General features: G+C 47.9%; 1 protein-coding gene across 3 annotated transcripts in view; it reads right to left on the bottom strand.

Annotated features, from left to right (window-relative positions):
- The window catches only part of CRACR2A (calcium release activated channel regulator 2A), a 133082-nt gene extending 118940 nt beyond the window's left edge, over positions 1–14142 (bottom strand). For 2 of the 3 annotated variants that reach the window (XR_012493823.2, XM_019756945.3), the window contains exon 1: positions 14006–14142. The gene's annotated coding sequence lies outside the window, so the exon portion shown is untranslated. Of the gene's footprint in view, positions 1–13907 lie in introns of all 3 variants that reach the window. The other variant, XM_019756948.3, reaches the window with a different exon arrangement.
- Between the last annotated feature and the right edge of the window lie 8903 nt (positions 14143–23045).

The following is a 23045-nucleotide window of genomic DNA, read 5'->3' as shown; positions in this document are numbered from 1 at the left end:
CACAGACTGTGTCGGAGGAAACGAGTGAAGGCTGGAATCATGCCGGATGCTAACTAACATTTAAGGGACAGCCAGGGCAAGACAGCAAAGGGGGTTCAGAAACAGAGCTTAGAGAGAAAACAAAGGAAAGAATGACATCTCAAAAATCAAAGGTTGAGGAAAGTTGGAGAATGTTTAAAGAAACACAGGGTTGACAGTGGTTTCAAACGTAGAGGTGGCAAGTATGAAGATTGAGAAGAAACACTGGATTTAGCAATGAAGAGGTCACAGGCGAACTCATCAAGAACAGCTCCAGTGAAAGGATGGGGGCAGAAGCCGGATTCATTTACAGATTTGCTCTCTAGGTGAGAAACATTTACCAGGCTTTGTGCTTTGTGTCAGGGATATAATGACAAGCAGGACGTACATGAACCAGCTCTCATCAGGTCGTGGAGAAAACAGGCAACGAACAGAAAGTACCAAAATATTACGAAGTGTCACAATTAAGCTCACAAACTTATTGCAAGGATGTCACTAACCTTTTTTGATATCATTCCTTATGAATTTGTACCAACTGGACAAACAGTTAACCAAGTTTACTATTTGGAAGTGCTGAACAGGCTGTGTGAAAAAGTTAGACGACCTGAACTTTTCACGAACAATGCATGGCTCTTGCATCACAACAATGCACCAGCTCACAGGGCACTGTCTGTGGGGAGTTTTTAGCCAGTAAACACATAACTGTATTGGAACACCCTCCCTACTCACCTGACCTAGACCCCAATGACTTCTTTCTTTACCCGAAGATAAAGGAAATATTAAAAGAAAGACATTTTGATGACATTCAGGACATCAAGGGTAATACGATGACAGCTCTGATGGCCATTCCAGAAAAAGTTCCAAACTTGCTTTGAAGGGTGGACTAGGCACTGGCATCAGTGCATAGCTTCCCAAGGGGAATACTTCGAAGGTGACCATGGTGACATTCAGCAATGAGGTATGTAGCACTTTTTCTAGGAGGAGTTCACAAACTTAATTGTCTGAACTCGTATGGGATCACAACTGAGGTAAGTGCTCTGATAAAAACATGAAGACATATAGATTGCTTGTGATAGGAAAACAGAACAAGACTGACATAGACAGAAGATGAGGAAAGGAAAGTACACTTCAGTTTGGTCCCACAAGCTGATTAGAAGTGAGAAAAGGAAACGGAACGGCAGGTACAAACAGCCTTGGGGAGACAGAGCTTCCTTGTGTTCAGGAAAGGAAAGGAAGGCAAGAGGCTAGAATGGTTTTAACATGGAAAGGAGTGACCGGAGGTAAGGTTAAGAAAACAGGGCTTTGTGGCCCAGCTGAGGGATCTGGGACTTAATCCAAACTGTCACAGGAAATCACTGAAGTAAAACCTAAGAGTTTGGGAGAGATGTGATCCAATTTGCATTTTTTAAAAGATAAGTTTGGCTGATTGTGGGGAATGAACTTAGGAGGGGAGGGGTGAGATAGGAAGTGGATACATTGAGAGCTGTTAGGAAATTATTACAGTCGAGGCAAGAGATGGTGGTGCCCTGGGGTAGGGTGATGGCAGATGAGTAGGTATGGGCGAACAGACTCTAGAGCTATTTAGAAGGTGGGAATAAGAGGACGGAGGCATTGGACGGGGAAAAGGAGAGGTTGAGGCCAGCTTGGACTCTGTGTTCCCTCTACATCTATTCTGAATACTCCAAGACGACTACTGGGGGGGAAGAACATGTACCCCTGAATTCCAGGCCGAGATAAAGCCAAACCTCAGTGGCTTTGGAAGAGCTCACATCAGCAACTGAGGAACAAGTCTCACCAAGCCTTCCTCTCCTAAGGGGCCTCTAATCTCTTACAGATAAAATGATTCCTTTTAGCAGTAAATCTCCTGAAAATCTCTTGTTTTGTCATGCTCCTTCTGCTGTCACATCCTCTGGGAGTGGGGTGCTGAGTAGACTAAGTCCCCATGGCCCTTCCAATCTGGCTGGGCAAACCACACTGTGAGTGGCTGCTCGTGAAGTCACCCCAGGTACTGTTCAGGGCATTCATAAAATGCCTTCAGTACAGACGGGCAATTCAAAGTCCCAAAGGCAACCTCCATTTGATTACTTTTCCTTCTCACCATTTTGTCAATTTTAAATACGAGTAAATATGCTAGACTTTTATTTCCAGCAGTATGGTAGGCTAAGTACTTAGAATGACCCTCCCACTGAAAATCTTGAATTAAAAGAATTATATATTCTAAAAGCATTGATGAGAAGACAAGAAAGGAAGGAATTCTCTGGCCAGGGATTTTGTCAGATAACAGAATATCCAAGTTCTGACTATAATAATAGTCAGTTTTGTTCATATAATAATGACTATAATGTAATTAATGCTGTTAAAGACAAGCTTGCAAATATGTGCAGGAAACAAAACGATCATGAAGAATAACCAAGAAGATTTGAAAAAAATGGACCAAAGAGAATTTTTAGAAATAAAAATTAAATAACTGGAACTACAAACAGTGGACAGACTTACACGTAATAGCACATTAGATACAGTCTGAGAAAGAAGTAGTGAACTGGAAGCTAGGTCAAAATAAATTAACCAAAATGCAGCACAGAAAGACAAAGACTCAGAAAAATATGAAATTTATGAGACATGAAAAATAGTGGCTAACATGTCTATTTAGAGTCCTAAAAAAGAGAAAAGAGAGAGAAAGAACATTTAAACGTATAGTGGCTAAAAATTTTCCAAAAGTGGGGAAAGAAGCCAACATACACATTCAAGAATGCCCGTGAGTTCCAAGAAGACTAGATAGAAAGAAATCCACCGGCAGTTCCTCGTCAGTGAGACTACAGAACACCGAAGACAAAGAGAGCAGCTTAAAAGCAGATAGGGAGAAAAGGCAAGTTACTTTTCAGTGATTACAAAACAGAAGACAGTGGCAGAGTATCTTCAACGTGCTACAAAGTAACTGTTTTCTGAGAATTCTACACTTAAAGAAATAAGGGAAATGAAGACATTATCCAATGAACAAAACTGACAAGAGTTTTCCACATGTAGGCCCTCATCAAGGACATTTTAAAAAGATGTATTTCAGATAGGAGGAAAGAGCTTCTAGATGGAAGATCTGAGATTAAAAGAAGGAATGAAGAACAAAGGAAATGAGAATGGATGTTCTCAGTCTGTTTTTGAGGAAATAACACAGGTTTGGAGGCAGACCTACTTATATTCATATCTTGCTGCAGTTTCTTAGTATCTGGGGTACTTGAATCATGCTACTTACTCTCTCAGAATCTTGATATCTTCATTTTAAAAATGCATATAATAGTGCCATTAATGCAAGGATTTTGTGAGGAATACATGAGCAAACACATATAAATGCTCTCAACATTGCTTCTGCATCCAGAAGGTGGAAAATAAATGTCAATTTCTTATCTCTTCAAAAATTAATGAATAACCAGGTAAATAAGATATTGTTAGCAACAAAGGATCACCCCTTCTACTTCAGGTGTAAGATAAAATTCTGGCACTTTTTCATTTTGTGTGAATCTGCAGGACAGAGCCGAACTTTAGCCGTTGTTTTCTTGTCTTCTTTTCAGTATCGATTCTAAGATCTTCCAAACAAAATATTTATGATTCCTTTATTTAAAAATACACTGCCTGTGTCCACACTAGCCTCAGGGCTATACCCTGGATTCCAGTTTAACTCACAATTTTAAAGTAATTTGTGTTCACAGTTTTATGAGGTTATAAAATACATGTTGGCCCATCAGCAAGGCAAACTGGCCTATCCTGCCCAACCCCCTCCCCAGGCCTCTCCCGCCCTCTAGGAGATAGCAACAGACAGAAGATCCCTTTGCTGTAGCTTGTGCACCCCAATCCCAGTGCTGAGACACCCTCCCCAGCTCCACCCTTCACCTCACCCTCCGTTTCATTAAGGACAAAGAAGCCAAAGCAATATAAGGCTGCTAAGAAAAGTTAGCTTAGTCTCTTGTAAGTTCTCTACCTCATCTTCATTCGGCAACAACTTGCTGGGTCAGGTGGCAGGAGGCCACATAAGCCCAGACCCAAACTCTCCTTGATGTCAAGGAAACAAAAAGCACTAGTCCTGAAGTTCTAAGACCTGGGCTGGCTTCCTTACTCTGACATTTCTTATCTGTGTTTTCCTCACCTGTAAATTGGAGGCAATAATTATATCATATTTATAGAGCATTTTACAATTTACTAAGTTGTCAGTTGTAATTTCATTTAATATGCATAGTTGGGCATACAATACCGAGCATAATACTTCCCTGTGTTGCTGTAAAGATTTACAAGCAGACTCTGGGACTGCTGTGTAAACTGCAAAGAGCTTCCGCAATATGAAGGTTCGTCACCGGGTACTGCAGTTGACCATTAAACATCCCGGTGTTTAGGGGAGCCCACCTCCCACACAGCTGAAGACCCACAGGTGTGCAGATTAGGAGCTGAACCCTGAACAGCTCCGTCTGACGTGCGCGGGTCAGCTGGAAAAACGGTGTCTACCTGCACCAGCACCGCTCAAACCCCTGTTGGGTGCGCCCCCTGCAGTCCAAGTGCTTGCATTGGAATTCGGATTCTACACTTACTGGCTTAGCGTCCTTGAGCAAGGGCCTCACCTCCACATTAAATTAAGAATGATAATAGTCCCATCTCGTAGCTCTGGAAGGTACTCAGTGAAAGAGAGTTGCCTTGAATCTACACGGAGTCAAGCTGACAGGTGTCTGGCCACTCACGTCCGCACTGTTTGACAGCCATCAGCGTCTGGTCTTTCTGCCTTTCTCAAATATTTGCAAAGGGCAGGCAGAAGCTCTGCATAGCAAGACACACTGCATTGTTTCTTAAAGACAACAAAGTCTGAGATTCCCACTCAGACTTAGATTTGCAGGCATCTCTATGCTGTTTTGGATGGAAGCAGAGCCCAGGCTCCCCGGGGCCCCAGGCAGCCCAGACCCTCCCCACTTCTGCTTGAGAGTCTTGCTTTCAGCAGGTTGGAGAGCTCTGGACTAGGATGCTGGCAGAGCCTCAAGCCCCTAACTGGACGGTACAGCTCACCCTAAAAGGCAGTAAGGTCTGAGCCAACACACCACGGACCGCTTACAATGACCAACGAAGCAAATGGTTAATGAAGCTCGACCCAATGAACGCATGGAAACTACCTGGCTGCGAAAAAATACAAGCCGCCCCCATTTAAAAGGCTTGATCGTTGTAAAGTACTTTCACTTAGTCACTTTCATGCCACCATTATGACATGCCTCAGAGAGATGAATGGCAGCTATTTTATCGATGAGGCAACTGAGGCCACGGTGAGCCAGTGAGGAGCTCTCCCTGCCAGAGTCTGCTGCTGGGCACAAGAGCTCCACCCAAGCTGTGGGCCTGCCGGTCCAGCTGCAGCTCCTGGGCCCGGTCCTGGGAGAACCGCATCCTAAGAGGCCCGCAGCACGCCTTCCATCAGTTCTGCATTCGAATTCAGACGGGCCAGGGCAGGAGGACATGAAGCCGGGCTTAGTCCCTCAGCTTGCGTCTTAGCCCAGAACAGGAAAACATGCACTCAGGAGCACTAATTAGACCCAGTCAGCCTGGACTTCGTAGGCTGACTGCCACCAGCAGTGGACTGGACCCCTGTGTTCTCTGGGTGAGGGCGAGAAAGTCAGCCAGGACTGTCACGGTGCTATTAACATCTCTTTCTAAAGTGCCTCTGGGCCAGCCCAACCCAGGAGACTGCAGGCTGCAGACAGCACGGCATGGCTGCACGGCGAGTGGATACATCAGGAACCCAGGCAGGCGGGGGCCCAGAGGATGGGACTAACCATGGTTACCAAGTTACCAGGCCTCGGACATAGTAAACTGTGAAAAGCTGCTGAAAAGTCATCAGGCGGCAGACATGAAAGAATTCAATAGTGAGCCTATTGTGAAAGAGTTATCCCCTAGGCTTCTCCTCTCGGTCTGTTTTGGTTGGCTTTCCTGGTGGATCACTTTGTACAAGAGGGTGAGACTCTGAGGGTGGCCCTGCCCGCTTCCACTCCACAGCCCCACAGCACCTTCCACAAGGCTCTAAACACCATCTCCATCCTAATGGAGCACAGTCCATACAGCACACGTCCATGCAAATTCTAGAAACCTGCCAGAGTAGACATTTGTGCCCTGGCAGGGCCGGCTATGCCTGGTTCTATAGGACATCCCTGTTTGCTCGGAAGAGGAGGGTCAGAGAGTCCCGAATCTCATCCTGGCTCCTCACATCTTTTAGATGGTAAACTGAGTCGGTGCAAGCGAACACTGGGGAGGTAAGCCTTAGAAGCATTGGTAGGGCTGAGGCATGTCTTACGGCCTGGATAGAACTTCATGGGTTTAATTTCCATGCACACGGGTCCTCAGACACTGTTAAAGTGGACTTAAGGACTGTCGAGGAACATTCCTCCCAGGACCGCCTGCCACCACCTACCTGCTGAATTCTGCCATCCTTGAAGGCCTAGCTCAGTTCTCACCTGCCCAGCTCACGCTTCCCCAAAGCTCGTTTCCTTCTAGAGCACAAACCTACGGTCCGGCTCCCCAGGCAATAGCAAGTGTCGAAGGAAGTATTATAGCCTTTGTTCTTCTTCCCAGAACAATGCACTGCACACAGTAGGTGCTCAATAGTATCTGTCGATGCTTTTTGTTTTTTGGCATTAACATTAAATAAAACCACATTGATTTACCCCTGAAGTATCAGCAAATTCAAATGTGGGATGTGGTATAATGTGATTGCTATTCAGTACAACTTAGAGCTGCTTATTCTATTTCTAATTCCAGTAAATGGCACTTGTGAGTTTAAAAGAATTTTTTATTTGCTCTGTCTGGTTACATAATGGAGACCTACTATTAATAATTTTTTTTCATTAACATTCATTTCACTTAGTTCCTTTTTGTGTCTTTGTTTCTAATTCAAGCTGTGGTTTGATGCATTAAAATTGCATTCCTTAAAAAGAAGTTCTATAGCAGACTTGTTTTTCTCAATTAAAGTAGAGTGGGCCCCACCCCTATGGTTTCTGACTGGCCTGTGCTTGAGGTGGCTCGTCTAATTTGGAGTCAGGGATTGTGCTCTCATTTCACACGTGTGTTGACAGAGCTCTGTTACCAAGCAGACCCCACAACCCAGGGGTCAGCGCTTTGTAGGGAGCCAGTCTGGTGCACAGTGGCCAACAGCATGGGTGAGGTATCGGTGACATAGGTGTCTATACCAGAACTGGTTTAAACCCAGAACTGGTGTGAACTCAGACAATTTACTGAACCTCTCTGAGCCTCAGTTTCCTTGTCTGTAAAATGGGGATGCTATGTTCCAGATTAGAAACAGTGGCTGGCACATGCTGTTACTCAATAAATTATGCATGGAGCCCACGTTAAAGCTGTTGGGCGCCTGGCTGCTTCTCCAGCTGACTTCATTCCCAGAGTTAAGCCACATTTCCTGAAGCCAGAATCCCAAGACCTAAACAAAGACAAACCCCAAAAATCTGAGTACAGGGCTACACAACAGGGACTAGTACAGTCCATAGAGAGGGTAATGACAAGCAATAAGAAGTGTGCCAGAGGGACACACTGCAGAAGATAAAAATGCTAGGCAGAATGCCTGCTGGAGAAATGAGAAACACACCCACCACATTTACAGCCAGGACGGTCACGCCCTAGGAACACGCCACCTTGCCTAAATGAATGCAGTCAAGCTATGGCAAGACACCAAGAGGGACAGAAAAGCACTACTGATCACCATCAAGAACAAGAACTGACACGGTGACCAAGCCCCTGCTGGCCAGGGAAGACTTACCATCTCTGCCCGGGGAGCAACCCAAGGTCAAAGCTAAACATCACTTTTATAGTGCGTGTGTAATTAGTTGAAAAGCTTAATTGAGCAGTTTGATAAATTCCATTAGCAGTTTATCTATGGTATGTAATTAAGCTATTTTCAAGCAAATCCTTTTTAGCTAAAGGCTCCAGTTAAGAAGCCTAATGAAAGAGGGTTCATATAATATATACCCAAATCCATGCAGATTCTAGGAACCTTCTAGACCAGACACCAAAGTCAGGCAGAGATGGCTGTGCTTGATTCTATGCAATGGCATTCCCATCTAGATGAAGGAGGAAGGGTCAGAAAGGCCAGAATCGAATATGAGCTCTGAAATTACTACGGCCTTGGGTATGTGACATTTCTCATCAGCAAAGGGTGGATGATAATAAAGACCTATAGGACCATTGGGAGAAATGTATAACATGCTTAGCACAGAGCCCAGCCCAAAGGAGGGCAGCCTCACAGAAGCTCCTCTGGCTGAAGCAGAGAATTAAAAAAAACAGAAAATAAGAAGAAATAGAAGCAGAAAGATTGCCCAAGTGGCAAGGGTCTCTGATGGCCAGGCCTGTGTGCCAGGCCTGACACTGTCTGACGGAGACAGAGCAAGGCTGTGGCTCTCTCTGGAGCCAGGGTTAATACCGACCCCTAGCAGATGGGGAGGTGAAAAGGTTCTGGAGATGGTGGGGGTGGCTGCACAACACCAGGAATGTTCTTAATGCTACTTCAAAATAGCTAAAATTATAAATTTCACGTTATGTATATTTTACTCCCATTAAAAAGAACCCAAGGTACCAAAAACTTCAAAAACAAAACAATACCCTAAAGCCCAACTCTCAGCCACCTTAGACAGCAAAACAAAAGTAGTGTAAAGGAGAGCTGGGGTCGCCTTCTCTCCGTGGGATTCTGTAGGGGGACAGGGTCCGCGCACCAGACACCTCAAAAGCCCCATGAGTCTAGGCCTCCAGCGCAAGGAGCTGACCCTCATCCAGGATGTCCATTCCATACCAACTCCTGGAAGACCTGAAAGTAGAAGCCATGTGCGGACCACAGCACCAGAGAAAGATCTAGGATTCTTGTGCAGAACAATTCGTCTTTCCTGATGGTATCTCCCAATAGTAATTTCTGACCATAATCCAGATGAAACATAAAGCAACTTCTGAGGACCTCCGCCCCTCGGAACAGTGGTGCTGCTGCTTGTTCAGAAAGCACTTGCCTTTGGGAAGAAAGCCTCTGACTTTCACACTTGCTCAAGCTATAGAAAGAGCAGCTTTGACAAACCATCTTCTTTCCCACAGGAAAAGAACGCTGGCTGAAGACAGGTGTACTCTCTCTGGCCAGGGTCTCTCACCCCCTTTGCCATGAACTCTCTGACCTCATTCATGTCCACAGAAGGGCATGGCAACCTCTCTGCCATGCTGAGAGGGTTACGAGCTGTCCCTGAGCCTGAGGGAACTGCCGCTGCAAATGCCTGCGGCTGGGCATGACCGCCCTGGGCCCAACAGCATTTCTCAGCTGATCCTTCCCCATCTCGCGGTCATTGGAAGCCCCAGGGGCAGCTCCCTGGTGGGGACTTCCGCCAGAAGCTGGCCAGAGTGAGCGGGTGACACAGATCCCTCTAACAGCACTAGTTATCTTCTCAGATCATCCCTCCAAGGGGACTGTGAGTGCTGGTCTGTCCCTCTTCTTAAACCAGGTCCCCTGGGACCTGAGCTGGCACAGTCAGCATACATGCTAATTAGGTGAGAGATTCTGTCCCTGCCCTCTGGGGAATTTCAGTCCAAGACTGGCATGATGACAAGGACAAGGGGAAGGAGGACCCCGACAACAGCAAACTCCCGACAAAGCCTCAGGGCTGCCGGGGCCGTCAGCCTTCGGGGAGCTGCCTCTTCACACCCATGAGCTCACTGAAGTGAACTGGCAGGTAACTATTCCCATTTCCCTGAGGGGGTAGAAACTCAGATTTGGAGGGTGAATCCTAAGGACACATGACCTGTTAGGCTCAGAAGTGGGCGCCAACCTCAGCATTCAGGGCGGCAGACAGGCACGGTTGGCGACATGGCCCTGGGGCCAGGCTGCCTGAGTTCACATCGCAGCTCAGCCTCTTACTAGCTGTATGACTTCAGCAAGTTACTCTACCTCTAGGAGCCTTGCTTCCTCAGCTGTAAAATGGGAGAATGATAATAATAATACCTATGTCACAAGGCTGTAATAAGGATTGAGTTCCTTTGTTTGTACCAAACTCTCAGCCATGCCTTGTCCATTTCTGTGTATCCAGCCTCAAGGGGCAGTGGGAAGAGGGTCCCTGAAGTTCTGTGTGTGAGTGGGGAGGATGGGGGGCTGCAGGAAGTCGGTCTCCCTCCCCACCTCAGCACCAATCCCACCTTCCATACCAGCTGTGAGGGTGTGTGCTTATGTGGATTCAATGTGGCAAAGCTGCATACATTTACCAGAACTCAGGCCAGCTGCAAATCCTGGGGTTCAACACTGAGCAATCGCTAAAGTAAATAAAGTGAAAATAAACCAATTACCCAGGTAATACTAGGAGATTTTCCTCTTGTCTGCACTGATAATTGAGCCGTTGTAGCCAGCCTCCTACTTCCCCAGTGCTACTGTGAGTTGAAAAGAAAGTTAAGGAAGCCACCTGGCCAGAAATGCAAATACAGGCTCGGGAGGTCCCAGAGCTGGTCCCATCAGGTCTTAGCACATGCACAGCAGGTGTGCTAAGTCTCGCCCTTTTCACCTTTCCCCTAAGTCCAGCAGGGCACAGAAGTGCGCAGAGGCAGGGGAGCTAAGCCCAGAGGGCTGGGTATGGAGCCAATCTAACCACACTCCAGAGCCCTCTTGCATAAGGCACAGCTCCCCCACGTTCTAGGGCCCAGCCACACATTTTTCCCAGCCCAGGCAGGGCACCTCTATTCAGTGAATAAGGAGACTTCGGCACAGGTTCAGTAGGGACAGGGGCCCTTGGACTCTGCACCGCGTGGGAAGCCTGTCTGCTCCCACCTCCCTGTATCGCCTGGGTCAGCCAGTGTCAGACTCTGCCCCTGTAAAGGCCTCTTCCGCCAGCCCATCCAAACTGTGTCAACAAGCAGACCAGAGAAGAAAGAGCCCTGCTGACATTCAGAGAAAGCCAGGACTGGGAGCCAAAACAAACTGACCAAGGGAATGCACTGTCTCCAAAAGAATCTGTCATCGAAAGAAAATCCCCTATTTCTAAGCTAGGAGAGACCCCGCCTGTAAACTTGTCCATCAGACGGTGATCCCTTGAGGCATTTCAGGCAGGTGAGGGCATTCAGAATCCCATTCCCAACAGTGGACTTCAAGAAGGGCTTCTGTCCAACAGTCCATTCGTCCTCAGGACTTAGTCTGAAAGGGCAGAGCGGGCACGAGGCTAGAGTGAGTCAGAACTTCAAGACCTGTGGCCAAGGCTGGTTTGAACAAGGTGCATTCTGTAGAAGACAAAGCCTACAGTGTGCTACACCCCCACCCCTGCACCTCAGCGTGAACCACAAACTCATTTCATGCAGCTGGCGTCATGCTACGTTGGCCAATGAGAGCAGCTTCCAGGGGGAAACCAAGACCCAGAAGGTCACTGCTGAGTCCCGGAAGCTGGCAGAGGAGTCTTCTCAGTCTTGATACTGTTGGTGAGAGACGGGTCAGCGTAGTGTGATGTTGAAGGCATGGGCACTGGCTTAGCCAAACTGCCTGTGTCCAAATCCTGACTGTCCCAATTGCTAGCTGTGTGACTGTGAGCATGATATTGGCCTCTCTGTGCTCTGTTAACTTCTCTCTACAATGGGAATGACAGCAGTACCTACTTGACTGGGTTGTAGTGAGACATAAGCGAGCAAACACATGTCTGACACTTAATGTACACCAGCTGTCCCAAGGGCCCCCACTGTGCCCAGGACATCCTGGCTTATGCCTGTCATCCCAGCACCATTACTAACACTCTCTCTTTTGCTCTCAAAAGTGAACGGGTTGCACGATAAATTCTAAAGCTGACTGCCTGTTGCCTTTCTTCTGCCCACCTGGTTATCTCCCTGCTTCGTGCTGCCTCTCTGAGTACTGGGAGCTAGGTTCCCAACGTGTTTGTCCCCACAATAGCTTTGCCCATGTCACTGAGGTATCTGCTCCATAAACTGTTGTTCTTTTCTTCCTTTCTCTCTTTCCTTTGTCACTCCCTCTCCTTCCTCTTCTCCCACAGCCAGCCTCTCCTTTCTGCACCTTCCCCCTCAGTACCTGAGGGCGCCAGCAGTGCACCCGGGGGCGCCCACAGACCCTGCACACTTGGATGGGACACTTTCTGGCTTTCTAACTGAACTACGCCTTAGCCAAATTTCTCTTAGAGAAAAGTAAACAATTGAGATGTCAAAGAAATGATGTGACCACTAGACGGATGAGTGGAAATAATGTGGCAGTTTGTGTATGTGTGTGAGTTTGTGTTGTTTACAGGGAAAAAGAGAATAACAACGTGAAATAGTCCATTCAATACCGGAAGCTGTCTATAAACACCACCCCCAAGGGCTATGTTATGGGGGAGGCTGGAGGCTGCTCCCCAAACAGCTGCCTCCCCACATGGTGAGAGCAAAACCTGAGAGTCGGGAGCTCATGGGTCTGGACTGCTCTCTGCCACTCACTAACCACTGGCAATGACCATGATTTTCTGAAGCCCGTTTCTCTACTTGTAAAACAGGGCTCACTTTTCCCTAGATCACCAGATACTGTGCATTGTAGGAGGTCCTGGGCCTGTTCTTAGGTTCCAGAAACAGCACGTGGGGAATTCCACAACAGTCGCAATCACGTCTTTAGGGTCTGTCTAGCCCTTTTTACAGGGCAAACATACGAGGGAACCAAGGCCTGGGGCAGTAGGGTAACCTGAGCTAATTCTCGCCCAAGGAGTCATGGCGAAGCCTGAGGCCCCTGTGCACTGAGGCAGAACACACAGTTGTTCTGTGTGGAAGAAAAGCAAGGGAGCGATGTGAATTCAGTGACTGACTTACCAAATCCCAGGGGATCCCCCAGCAGCTCCCCCTCAGCACAACTTCTCTCAGCTGCCTTTCAGGATCCCAGCAGCCTACAGGCTTGACCCTACTTCCCCAAAGCACTCTCAGCAAACTCCAACAAGGAGCCTCAAGGCAGGGGACACAGAACCAATGGCCACTGCAGGCCTGTCCCCGTGTGTGGTCCATCACAGGCTTCCATGTCTTCCATCACCCACCAAACCTGACACTGTTCCTAGGATTCCCTGCCTAGCACAGGAACTCAAATCTCCATCGTGGTAGTCTCCTCCTTTGCTCTGGCCTCTGACATTTATTCAGCTACCAGATTGGACTATTCCATCTGTCTCTGGGTTCAAATCCATGTCCCACCACTTATTTGCTGTGTGACCTTGGACAAGTTGTTTAACCTGTCTGATTCTCAGTCTCCTCCTCAACAAAATGGGTAGAGGTAATACGTAATCGCCTCGTAAGGTTGTTGGGAGGATTAAATGAGATCATGTGAGAAAATGCCTTGCCACAGGCCCTGGCCTATAACAGACTGTTTCTCCCCGACACACAAACACCCCTTTCAGCAATGTCTCTGGTTGTGCCCCTTCCTCTCCATTCCCAACAGCCCTACTCAGCCCCACATAGTCACTGCAGTCTTGTCCTTCCCAGGTTCTCTTCCCACAGCCTCCTTCACTGTTGGCACATCCCAAGTATTGCTGCCAAACCCCAAGTTCTTCTGGACCCAGCCCCAGTAACAACAATGCCCTTCTCATAAACCATCAAAATGCCCCTGGGCCTAATAATGAAGCTCAAGTTCCCTAGCCCACCACTCCAGGCCTTCCACCATTCCTCACCACAATTCCAAGAATTCCAGCCATCTGATCCCAAGCAGCATTCCTCACCACATCACCACTGCTATTACCTTTTCCCTTGTCCAAGTTGACTGTGTGTGAGTGGACAGATATAGGAATTCAGAGGGCTTTCCCACATGCTTGGGGAAATTCACCACATCCCCATGCACACACACGCACATACACAGGCGTGCACACACATACACATGTGTGCACACACACACGTGTGCACACACGCACACACACCTGGGCAGAGTCAGCAAGCCGGCGAGTGACACGCCAGACCACAAGCAAAGATGGGGCCCAGGAGGAAGTACAGCCCCAGTAGCAGCCCATTTCCTGACCTTCTTCCTCTGTTCTGGGAGGTTCTTCTGGTGTCTCTTTCGGTCTTTCTGACCATGTCTCTCCCAGTTCTTTGTTTCTGCACAGGCCACAGCCCTGTCGCAGTCCTGGCCAACGTGGCAGGAGCTCCTAGCAGCACTGACTTGCAGGTGAGGAGTTCGGGTTTCCAGACCTGTGACCCTGGGCCAGTCACTGCACCCCTCTGAGCCTCGGTTTCTTCATCTGCAAAATGAACAGGCTGGATGGGGCCAAGGGTCCGAGGTCCCTTCCTGATCTCGGTCCCACTGCCCGCGGCCCTCCTCCGGTCCCTCCCAAGGTTTGCGTGATACGATTATCTGAGGGAAGGGATCGAGGGCCAGGCCAGGCCTGGGGACAGGGGCTGGGGAGCCAGCCGTTCCCCTCCCGGGTGCACCGTCTCCGACAGCCCTCTCAGGAGCTCCATGTGCTGGTACACATATGCGCACTCTCGGCTGCCACGGGGCAAGCAGGCAGGAAGCGCCGCCCTCCCGCGCTGCACCGGGCAGAGGGGGCTGGGAGAACGCCCACCCCGCAACCGTCCTCCGGGATACCTTGGGCGTCGCTGCCTTCCCTTCTACCTGCTGGCGCCGCCGCCGGGCTCACAGCTGTTAGGCAGCCGCTGACTGCCCAGCTGGCTGCTCCGCCCGACTTTCTCTGCCCGGAACCCGCGCGGGCTGGACTAGCCCCCAGCGGTGCAGAAGTGGAGGCGGCGCTCCTGAGCCGTCGCTGCCGGCCGCCACCCCCTGGGCGCCCTCCGGGATCTGCAACAGCCCCGCGTTGGGGTCCCAGCGGCGAGAGGAGACTTCAGACTGTCTAGGAGCCTGAGTGGTGAGGGAGGGGCTGCTGCTGACTTTGCCTGATTGGTCCGGCTGCCTGGGCCCCTCTGCTCCTGAGTCCCCCTAAGCCCCTGGCCCTGATTCCAGAATGCTTGCAGGTTGCAGAGCCACGCATTTCTCTAAAGGGGGTGAATTAGCCTGGGACCTTGTGAGCCCACTGGAGACAGGTGGTGTCTGAGTACGCATCCCTGAAAACCTGCAACATCCAGGTCCACTCCAGCTGTTATCTCTGGGGATTTTGTCCTTTATTCTTTTCTGTCCCTTCTGTATGGTCTTCTATAATATAAAGCATTCAATGCATATTTTAAATAAAGCTTTAAATAAACCTTCAAAGACCTTCCAAGGCGGTGGGACTGAAGGACAACCCTCAGCCAGGTCCACTGGCCTCCTGCACTGGCTCTCTGGCCACGAGCGGACTTTCCCGCCTTATCCCATGTCCCCCAAACACACATGCATCCCCGCTCCAGCAACATGGGATGTTGCCAAACTCCAGCTGTGGGACTCCTCGCTTTGCCTGGGTTGCCCGTCCCCTTTCTTCTCTGCCCATTGAACTATTACTCATCCATCCCGGCCCCACTGACATATCCCCTTTTCAGTAAACCCGCCCCAGACACTGGTCTCAACAGAACAGCCCAGCCCGTCTTGTTGAGCCACTTGTGCTCCTGCTGATCTATATGTTAATATTAGGACCCCCTTTTGCTCCGCCCTTTGACTCCCCTTTGCTCCACAATGAACCCTGTTTCTGGAGGGATAAAAGCACTTACTGAGCAGCTGTCATAAGTCGCTATGTGCTGTCCTTTCCTGTCCTTGAAGCCCGGGTAGCCACCAGCTCACAACCTCCTTCCACCCCACCCGCCCCAGCAGAAGGGCTGCACCAGGCGCCCTGACCTCCAGAGTGTCAGGAGGCTGTCAGGCCACCTCCCCAGCCCTCCTTCTGGTGCCCCAGCCCTATGCTCTGGTCTTTTCCGTTCCTCCTCTGGGGCCCCGAGGTCAGGGTGGGCTGTATTCCACCTCTGACTCGGTGTTGCTCAGGCACACGAATCTGAGGCTGGCCTTCTAGGTAGCAAAACAGGCTGCACTGGAAGGCTTGCCCGTCTCTCAGCCGTGCGTGAGGACAGGAGTACCTTTCATGTCAGAATGTGAGAAATGGAAGGGATCTTGGAGATTATCTTAAGCAAAACCTCCCCTCCCCCATTTCACAGAGGGGAAAACTGAGGCTGGAGAGATCAGGTGACATAGAGGTATCTCCCACTGTTATTGCTGTTAAATATTGTTAATCCTGTTCTCTTACAGGTTTAGGTTATCTTTACGTCTAAAGCAATTCCGCATGTTGATGCTCACTTGCCCCTCACAGTCCCACGAGGGATTAGTGGATTAGTGGTTAAGTACTCACTCTGGAGGCCAAAGACCTGGATTTGAACCCCAGTGCTCCAGCCTGTCAGCTATGGGCTTGGCAAGCAACTGAACTTTCCTTCATCGGTAAAATGGGGATAGTAACCAGTAACATTCCTGCATCGCAGGGTCGTTCTAAGGATCTAAGTGAGTGTGCACCTTTAAAGGGTTTAGAACAGTAGCTGGCACATAAAACCACCAAATGTGTTTGCTGTTACTGATATTTTTTGTTATGATTAATTGTGTCACTTCACAGGTGAGCTAAGGAGGGTTGGACAGACTGAGACGCCTCAAAGGAATTGCTGCTCCGAGAGGACGGTTTTCTCACCAAACTCCATGCGCTCTCTGTCTCTGCCAACATGCTGCTTCCCATCAAATCCCACCATGAGATACGTAGAACACCCTCCACATGTTTCTGGGTCTCACTACGCCTATCTCAGAGGGCAGAAAAACAACTGTCCTTTAGCCCATATCAGGACACCGAGACATTTCACAGTACAAACACTCATCCTATCTCTTGGATTTATGGTGATGGCTTCAATGTGCGTGGCACTTCCGTTCACAGAACAGCTCTTTTCTCAGAATCACAGGATCGCTGCATGTAAGCGCTGAAAGTTCAGCCTGTGCGCTTGTGCCCCTCTCACTCTCAGCCCACAGCAGAGAAGAGGCAGGCAAAACAATTCTCATGCATGGATACAGGAAACTAAGGCAGGGCAGGCAGTCGCTGATGGCATGCCTGCAGCTCAGGGAGGATGAGGAGCTCCACTGCCTCTTTCCCCAGGGCCCCGTGACTCCTCGCCAGTGTTGCTAGAGAAACCCAAACTCATTCCTTTAAAGCATATTTATTGAGCAACTACAAGGTGATAAATAAAGCTAGGTAGGGCCAGCTTCCCGGGCATGTGACCCAGGCAGTTGAACACTAGAAGAGCCTCATGCTCGGTTAATGCTTTGCTGTCACCTTCTTGAAATTCTTAATAATTTTGCAACAAGGGGCTCCTGCACTGTGCAACTCCTGCGAGTTGCACAGTGGTTGTAGCCTTCCCTAGAGCTCGCAGGTTTGCAGGAGTCAGCATGGAATTGATGACTGCTGTGTGGTAGAGGCTGTGACAGAGGCAGGGTAGCTGTGGGGCACAGGGCAGGGACATGCCAGTATTTGGCTCCCTCGGGCCCCCTTTCCCAGTGTGTTAGCTTACTCTGCCACCTCCGTCCTGGGACAGTGGCCGTGGCTAGGCACCAAGGCCTGTAGCCCCCAGTAGCTGCTGCAAGCCCCAACACCTGGCAGGCTGCTGCTATGTTTTGGTAATAGCAGGAAATTGTGTCATTGGAGCCCTGAGCCTGTCTCATGTCCCTCACCCACACCTCACCTTTCACCCAGATTCCCACTGGCCTTTGGTTCCCTCTGCCTGCCCAGACCTTGCTGACTTCAGGAAAAAGGGAAATAAAGTCACCCACACTGAAAAGTAAGTGGCAGCTAAAACCTAATGGGCTCTTCATCCAAAGGACACTTGGGTTTTATTCGGGATATCTTCGTACTGTCTTGGCCTACATGCTTGACATGCAATAGACATCTAACTCATGATAGTTGGGTGTGAAGGGTAAATGCATATGAGTAAGCCTGGTGTAGGCAATTTGAAGTTCACTGGCCCAAAAGTGGGATTTTTGTGGTGTTTTATTTTGTTTTCCTTTGTTTGAGTAATGCTGGAAGCCTCAACACATGGTTTGGGAGCGAATGGGAAGTGGAAAATGGAGGCGTGAGGATGGACTGTTCCCAAGGAGGTTGGCAGGGGAGGGAAGGAGCTAGTGCGGCAGCTAAAGGAAGAAGAGAAGCCCAGAGGAGACTTGAAGATGTTTGTAGGTTGAGGTCAAGAATCCGATGAAGAGAGAAGGGAGGGGAACGGGAGAGTCGAAGGCCCTGGTTCCAGAAGACGCCGGGGGAACTGGAAAGCACAAGAGGGGGTGGGGAAACCCCTAAGTCTCGGACACAGGAGGAAGAAGATAAAGATGAGTGAGGATGAGGATGGAGGCATGGTGGGAGGAAAGTGGGTGACGTGCCTGGATGATTGGCCCTGGGAGTCTTTTCTATGACACAGGAAAACAGGCAATGGCTGGAGAGTCTGGGTAGACCAGTGGGGAGGGTGGCAATTAGACACTCGTGCTGTGAGTTGCTGGCCCCTCTGGGGGAGGGGGCACCCGATAGGGGAGAGAAGCAATTGGTCTTGGAGAGCAGAGACACTTCCGGGAGGTTTGCTTCCGGAGTCACCTTTAAGCTTCATGGCACCCTTCCTCCTGGCATCTCTGCCCGTGTTTTCTCACTCATGTGCTGCTCTCAACTGTAACCGAAGGCCAGTTTCTCTTGTGTGATTCCCCCAGGGCAACAGTGGAAACATTCACTGTTCCAGTACAGGAATTCCCCTGCTGTCCCCGCTTCCTTTTTATGAGTGGCTCCGATTACAGAGTTTCCAACAGGTGGAAGCCAAACAAACAAGCAGGCCTTTCAATATTGACCCTCCCGGGCTCCGGGCCTCACTCCCCAGATCCTCACCAGCAAGGGCCAAATCAAACAGCTGCTGAGGGCTTGAGGGCTGGCCACTGCACCAGAGCTCGCCGACTGCAGAGGGAAACAACCCTGTAGCCACATTTGCTGTCTCTCGCTTCCTTGAATGTGTTGGGCTTGGGTGGGAAGGATACATTTTCTTATGAGATCACAGGGGCCAATTACAGGCTCATAGCTGTTATGGAAAAATAAGGCTAGAAGGTAGGAGCAAGAAGGCCTCCTTGAGGACATCTGTGAAAACCACACACTTCTTCTATGGCATTCACACACCTGGAGTCCTTCAGAGGCGGGACTAGACAAAGCAGTGACCTCCTACTCTCTGTCCAGGAGCAACAATGAACTTCCATTTACATGGAGCCATAGTTATGGAACTGGAAGCGACTGGAAGGCGTAGAGCCGGTCTCATGTATTGCAGATGAGCTGACGATGATCCACGGCAATGTGCCCAGTAGGAGTGCTGACGTGCCTCCTCCTGGCCTTGAGCGTAGGATTGAATTGCATTCCCATCTCCCTACAAGTGGCCTCTGAGTGACGGAGTACCTGATGCCTCCCTCCATGGGATATTTTTTCTATCACACATTTCTGAATCCCATGTTTATAGAGCAGAGAAAGAAAAGGTACTATATAATCAAGGATGTCTCCTAAAGGACAGGAAAAGCTATATCATCACTTTTACTAAAAAAATGTAAAGACCCTACAATGAATAATGTGTTGCCCCAAAAGTACAGGGAAATAAAGGAAAATTTAATTCCTCTGGGAATTAATGTTTTATGTTTACTGTCCTACCATTTATAGAATGTTTGAGAAAAGAAAGTATAGATCTTTCCTCCTAATGTTGCTTTCTCAGACATACATATACCCAAGACCCAACCCCAATACCCTGGCTATTAATGCAATAAATAAGGAAACAAGAAACACAGGAAAGTAAAACAGAGGGTGCGAGAAGCCAAAGAACGTTTTCGGACCTAGACTTGGGTGGCGCCAACTGTCTACAAGTGGCGACGACAAACTTGCATCATGGGACGGCTCCATAGTTTCTTGTTCTTCCACCATCAGAAGTTTGTTAAGGGACATCACCATTTGGGGAAGATGCTTTTTTTGGGGAAAGGAAACAAAATCATAGTTTTTCTAAGCTGGTGCTCGCTCTCAGACAATAATAGATTGTAGACATCAAAAAATCATACTAGCTGGGGTTAATATCCAAAATTTATACTTAAAAAAATCTCATAAAACTGAACACCAAAAAAAGATAATCCAATTAAAATGGGCAGAGGACCTGGATAGACATTTCTCCAAAGAAGACATACAGATGGCAAACAGACATATGGAAAGATGCTCAATGTCACTAATCATTAGAGAAATGCAAATAAAAACCACAGTGAGATATCACCTCACCCCAGTCAGAATGGCTATCATCAATAAATCAACAAACAACAAGGGCTGGCGTGGATGTGGAGAAAAGAGACCCCTTGTGCACTGTTGGTGGGATTGCAGATTGGTGCAGCCACTATGGAAAACAGTATGGAGGTTCCTCAAAAAATTGAAAATGGAACTACCTTATGACCCAGCAATTCCACTCCTTGGTATCCAGAGAAATCCAAAGCACTAATTCAAAACAAATATATGCACCCCTATGTTTATTGCAGCACTATTCACAATAGCCAAGATATGAAAACAACCAAAATGCTCATCAGTAGACGACTGGATAAAGAAACTGTGGTACATTTATACAATGGAGTATTACGCAGCCATAAAGAAGAAAGAAATCTTACCATTTGCAACAAAATGGATGGACCTAGAGAACATTATGTTAAATGAAATAAGTCAGAAAGAGAAAGACAAATACCATATGATCTCACTTATATGTGGAATCTAAAGAACAGAAAAAATGGACAAACAAAACAGAAATAGACTGAGAGATATAGGGGAAAAAAACTGAGGGTTGCTACATGGGAGGGGGTGGGGCTAAGGGAGAAGGTAAAGGGATTAGAAAGTACAAATTAGTAATCACAATATTGCCACAGGGATATGAAGTACAGTTTGGGGAATATAATCAATAATGTTGTAAAGATTGTGTAGGGTGTCAGATGGGCACATGTCTTATTAGGGAGACCACTCCATGGATGGTGTAGATGCCTGACCACTGCACTGTACACCTGAAGCTGAAGCTGAATAACGTTAAATGTCAACTATAATTTGATATATAAAGGACGTGGAGTCAATGGAACTGTAACAGCTGTATACGATGTCAGAGGGGTAGTAGATTGGGGGAGGGGGGTTATCACTTTGTGAGGGGTGTAAATGTCTAACTGTTACATTGTTTTGTACAGCTGAAACTAATTTTAAAAAAGAAGAAAAATTACACTAGCTGACAATTTAGAACTTGAGAAGGTAAAAGAAAAGTTAAATAATCTATTTTAAAAATACACAGCCATCTCTTGACTCATTAGAAAACAAAAATAATCAAAACGACAACTGCTTAACACTATTTCTAGGACAAACAATCCAGAGGCTATAAATAGCTAATTAGATAGAAATAAAATATCAGAATTGTAATAGAATTTTGCTATTGATTCCAGAGGCGACAAGTCCTCTGGCTTCCTCTGTAATGCCTCTTGCCTCCCCATAGACTCCTTTCCTAATTTGTCACCTTAGCTCACATTTCTTCACCTCTCTCTGGACTATTTCCTTGACCTCTACTTTCCGTCTCTGCTCCATCCAATGACCTTCCCCAGGACTGCCAGACATGATACATGGAGAGCACGGCTCTAGACATGTCCCTTCCTGCACGGAACAGCCTGACATGAACACCACTTCTGTGTTTTCTGAATAAAAGTCAAAATCTGAGGTGGGCCTCCAAAGCCACCACCAAGCTTTTCTCTTACTGCTCACCCACAAATAGGCTGCAAAGAGCCCCACTTTTACTTTCTAGCATCAATGTCTTGCTGCCTGCAGGGCCCCCCCTACCATCTCTATCCAACATCTAAGGCAAGATCTGGCTCTAATTCTGCCTCCTGCAGGAAGACATCCCTCACGTCACACAGCAGGGAGGGTCTTCCTCTCCCCCATCTCCCAACCACTGCTCTTAGAGACATGACCACATGCCTTCTACCCAGTTTATTTGTGGAGTTGGTGTTGTGGAGTATAAGGTTATTGAGAGGCTGAGACTAATTAACTATTTAGCTTTGAACAAACCAGGAAGTTTCTCTGATCTTTAGTTTGCAGGATCTCCCTTACTGGTGAAATGCAGAGTATTTTGAGCTAAAAGCAAAAGAGATCCTGCAGACTCAAGAGAAACTTCTGCCCTCCTACCGCTTAACTATCTAAAAGAATTTAAATTAGGGTCCTTGCCGATAATAAGAGATTATCACAGATAATCTTTTTTGACCCATCTACAGGGCAGGGGAAACTACTAATTACTGAACACGTGCTCTTCCCTGCAGTGACCGTGTGAGGCCCAAAGATGCCTTATCTCATCCCTAGCTCAAAATGCGTACCACACTTTCCCTTTCTGTCTTGGAACCCCGCATGTACTCGGGGTCTCTGACTCTCTCATATATGTGGGGTTCCCACGCACATAAAATTAATTTTGAGTTTCTTTTGTCAATGTCTCTTGTCGATTTGAATATTTGGCTAGCCAGAAGAACCAAAGGAGGGAAAGGGGAATGTTTCGTGTTCCCCACAATTACCTATAAAATGTAGTTAAGGACGGGACCTACCTGATGTGTTTGTTGTGAGAAGTAAATAAGATCATTCAGGTAAAAAACACTTTGTACAGTGACCGGTATTAAGTTAGGGGCCATAAAGTTAGGATGGAAGAAAGTGAGAGAGAGGAAGGGAGAAATGCAGGGAGGGGGAGAGGAGAGGAGAGAAGGGGAGGGGAGGGACGGTAGGGGAGGGAGGGGAAGGGCAGGAGGGAAGGGAAGGGGGGGAGGAAACTAGAGACTTTTCTAGTGGAGTCAAAAGACCATTGCTTCATCTTAGATGGATACACACACATAACCTTCCTTGAAGACAAAATTTTATGTAAAAATGACATCAAGATCATGTACAGGATAGAATCAATTAATCTTTTTAGATCCACTGTGTGAATTTATTAGCTGAACTCTGAATTCCATTAGAAACTTAACATTTTCAAGATGAAAGGAGCTGTGGAAATCACCCTGACCAACACCCGTTGCTTTTCTGCTAAGGAAACTGCAAACGGCAAGAGTTAGTCAGTGACAGAATCCAGACTGGAAA

This window comes from Rhinolophus sinicus, chromosome 1, assembly GCF_057876585.1.
Source record: "Rhinolophus sinicus isolate RSI-liver-muscle chromosome 1, RSI-T2T, whole genome shotgun sequence".
In the NCBI taxonomy this organism is placed as follows: Eukaryota; Metazoa; Chordata; class Mammalia; order Chiroptera; family Rhinolophidae; genus Rhinolophus; species Rhinolophus sinicus.
Note: the sequence above shows the minus strand (reverse complement) of the source record. Positions and strands in the feature narration are given on the sequence as shown.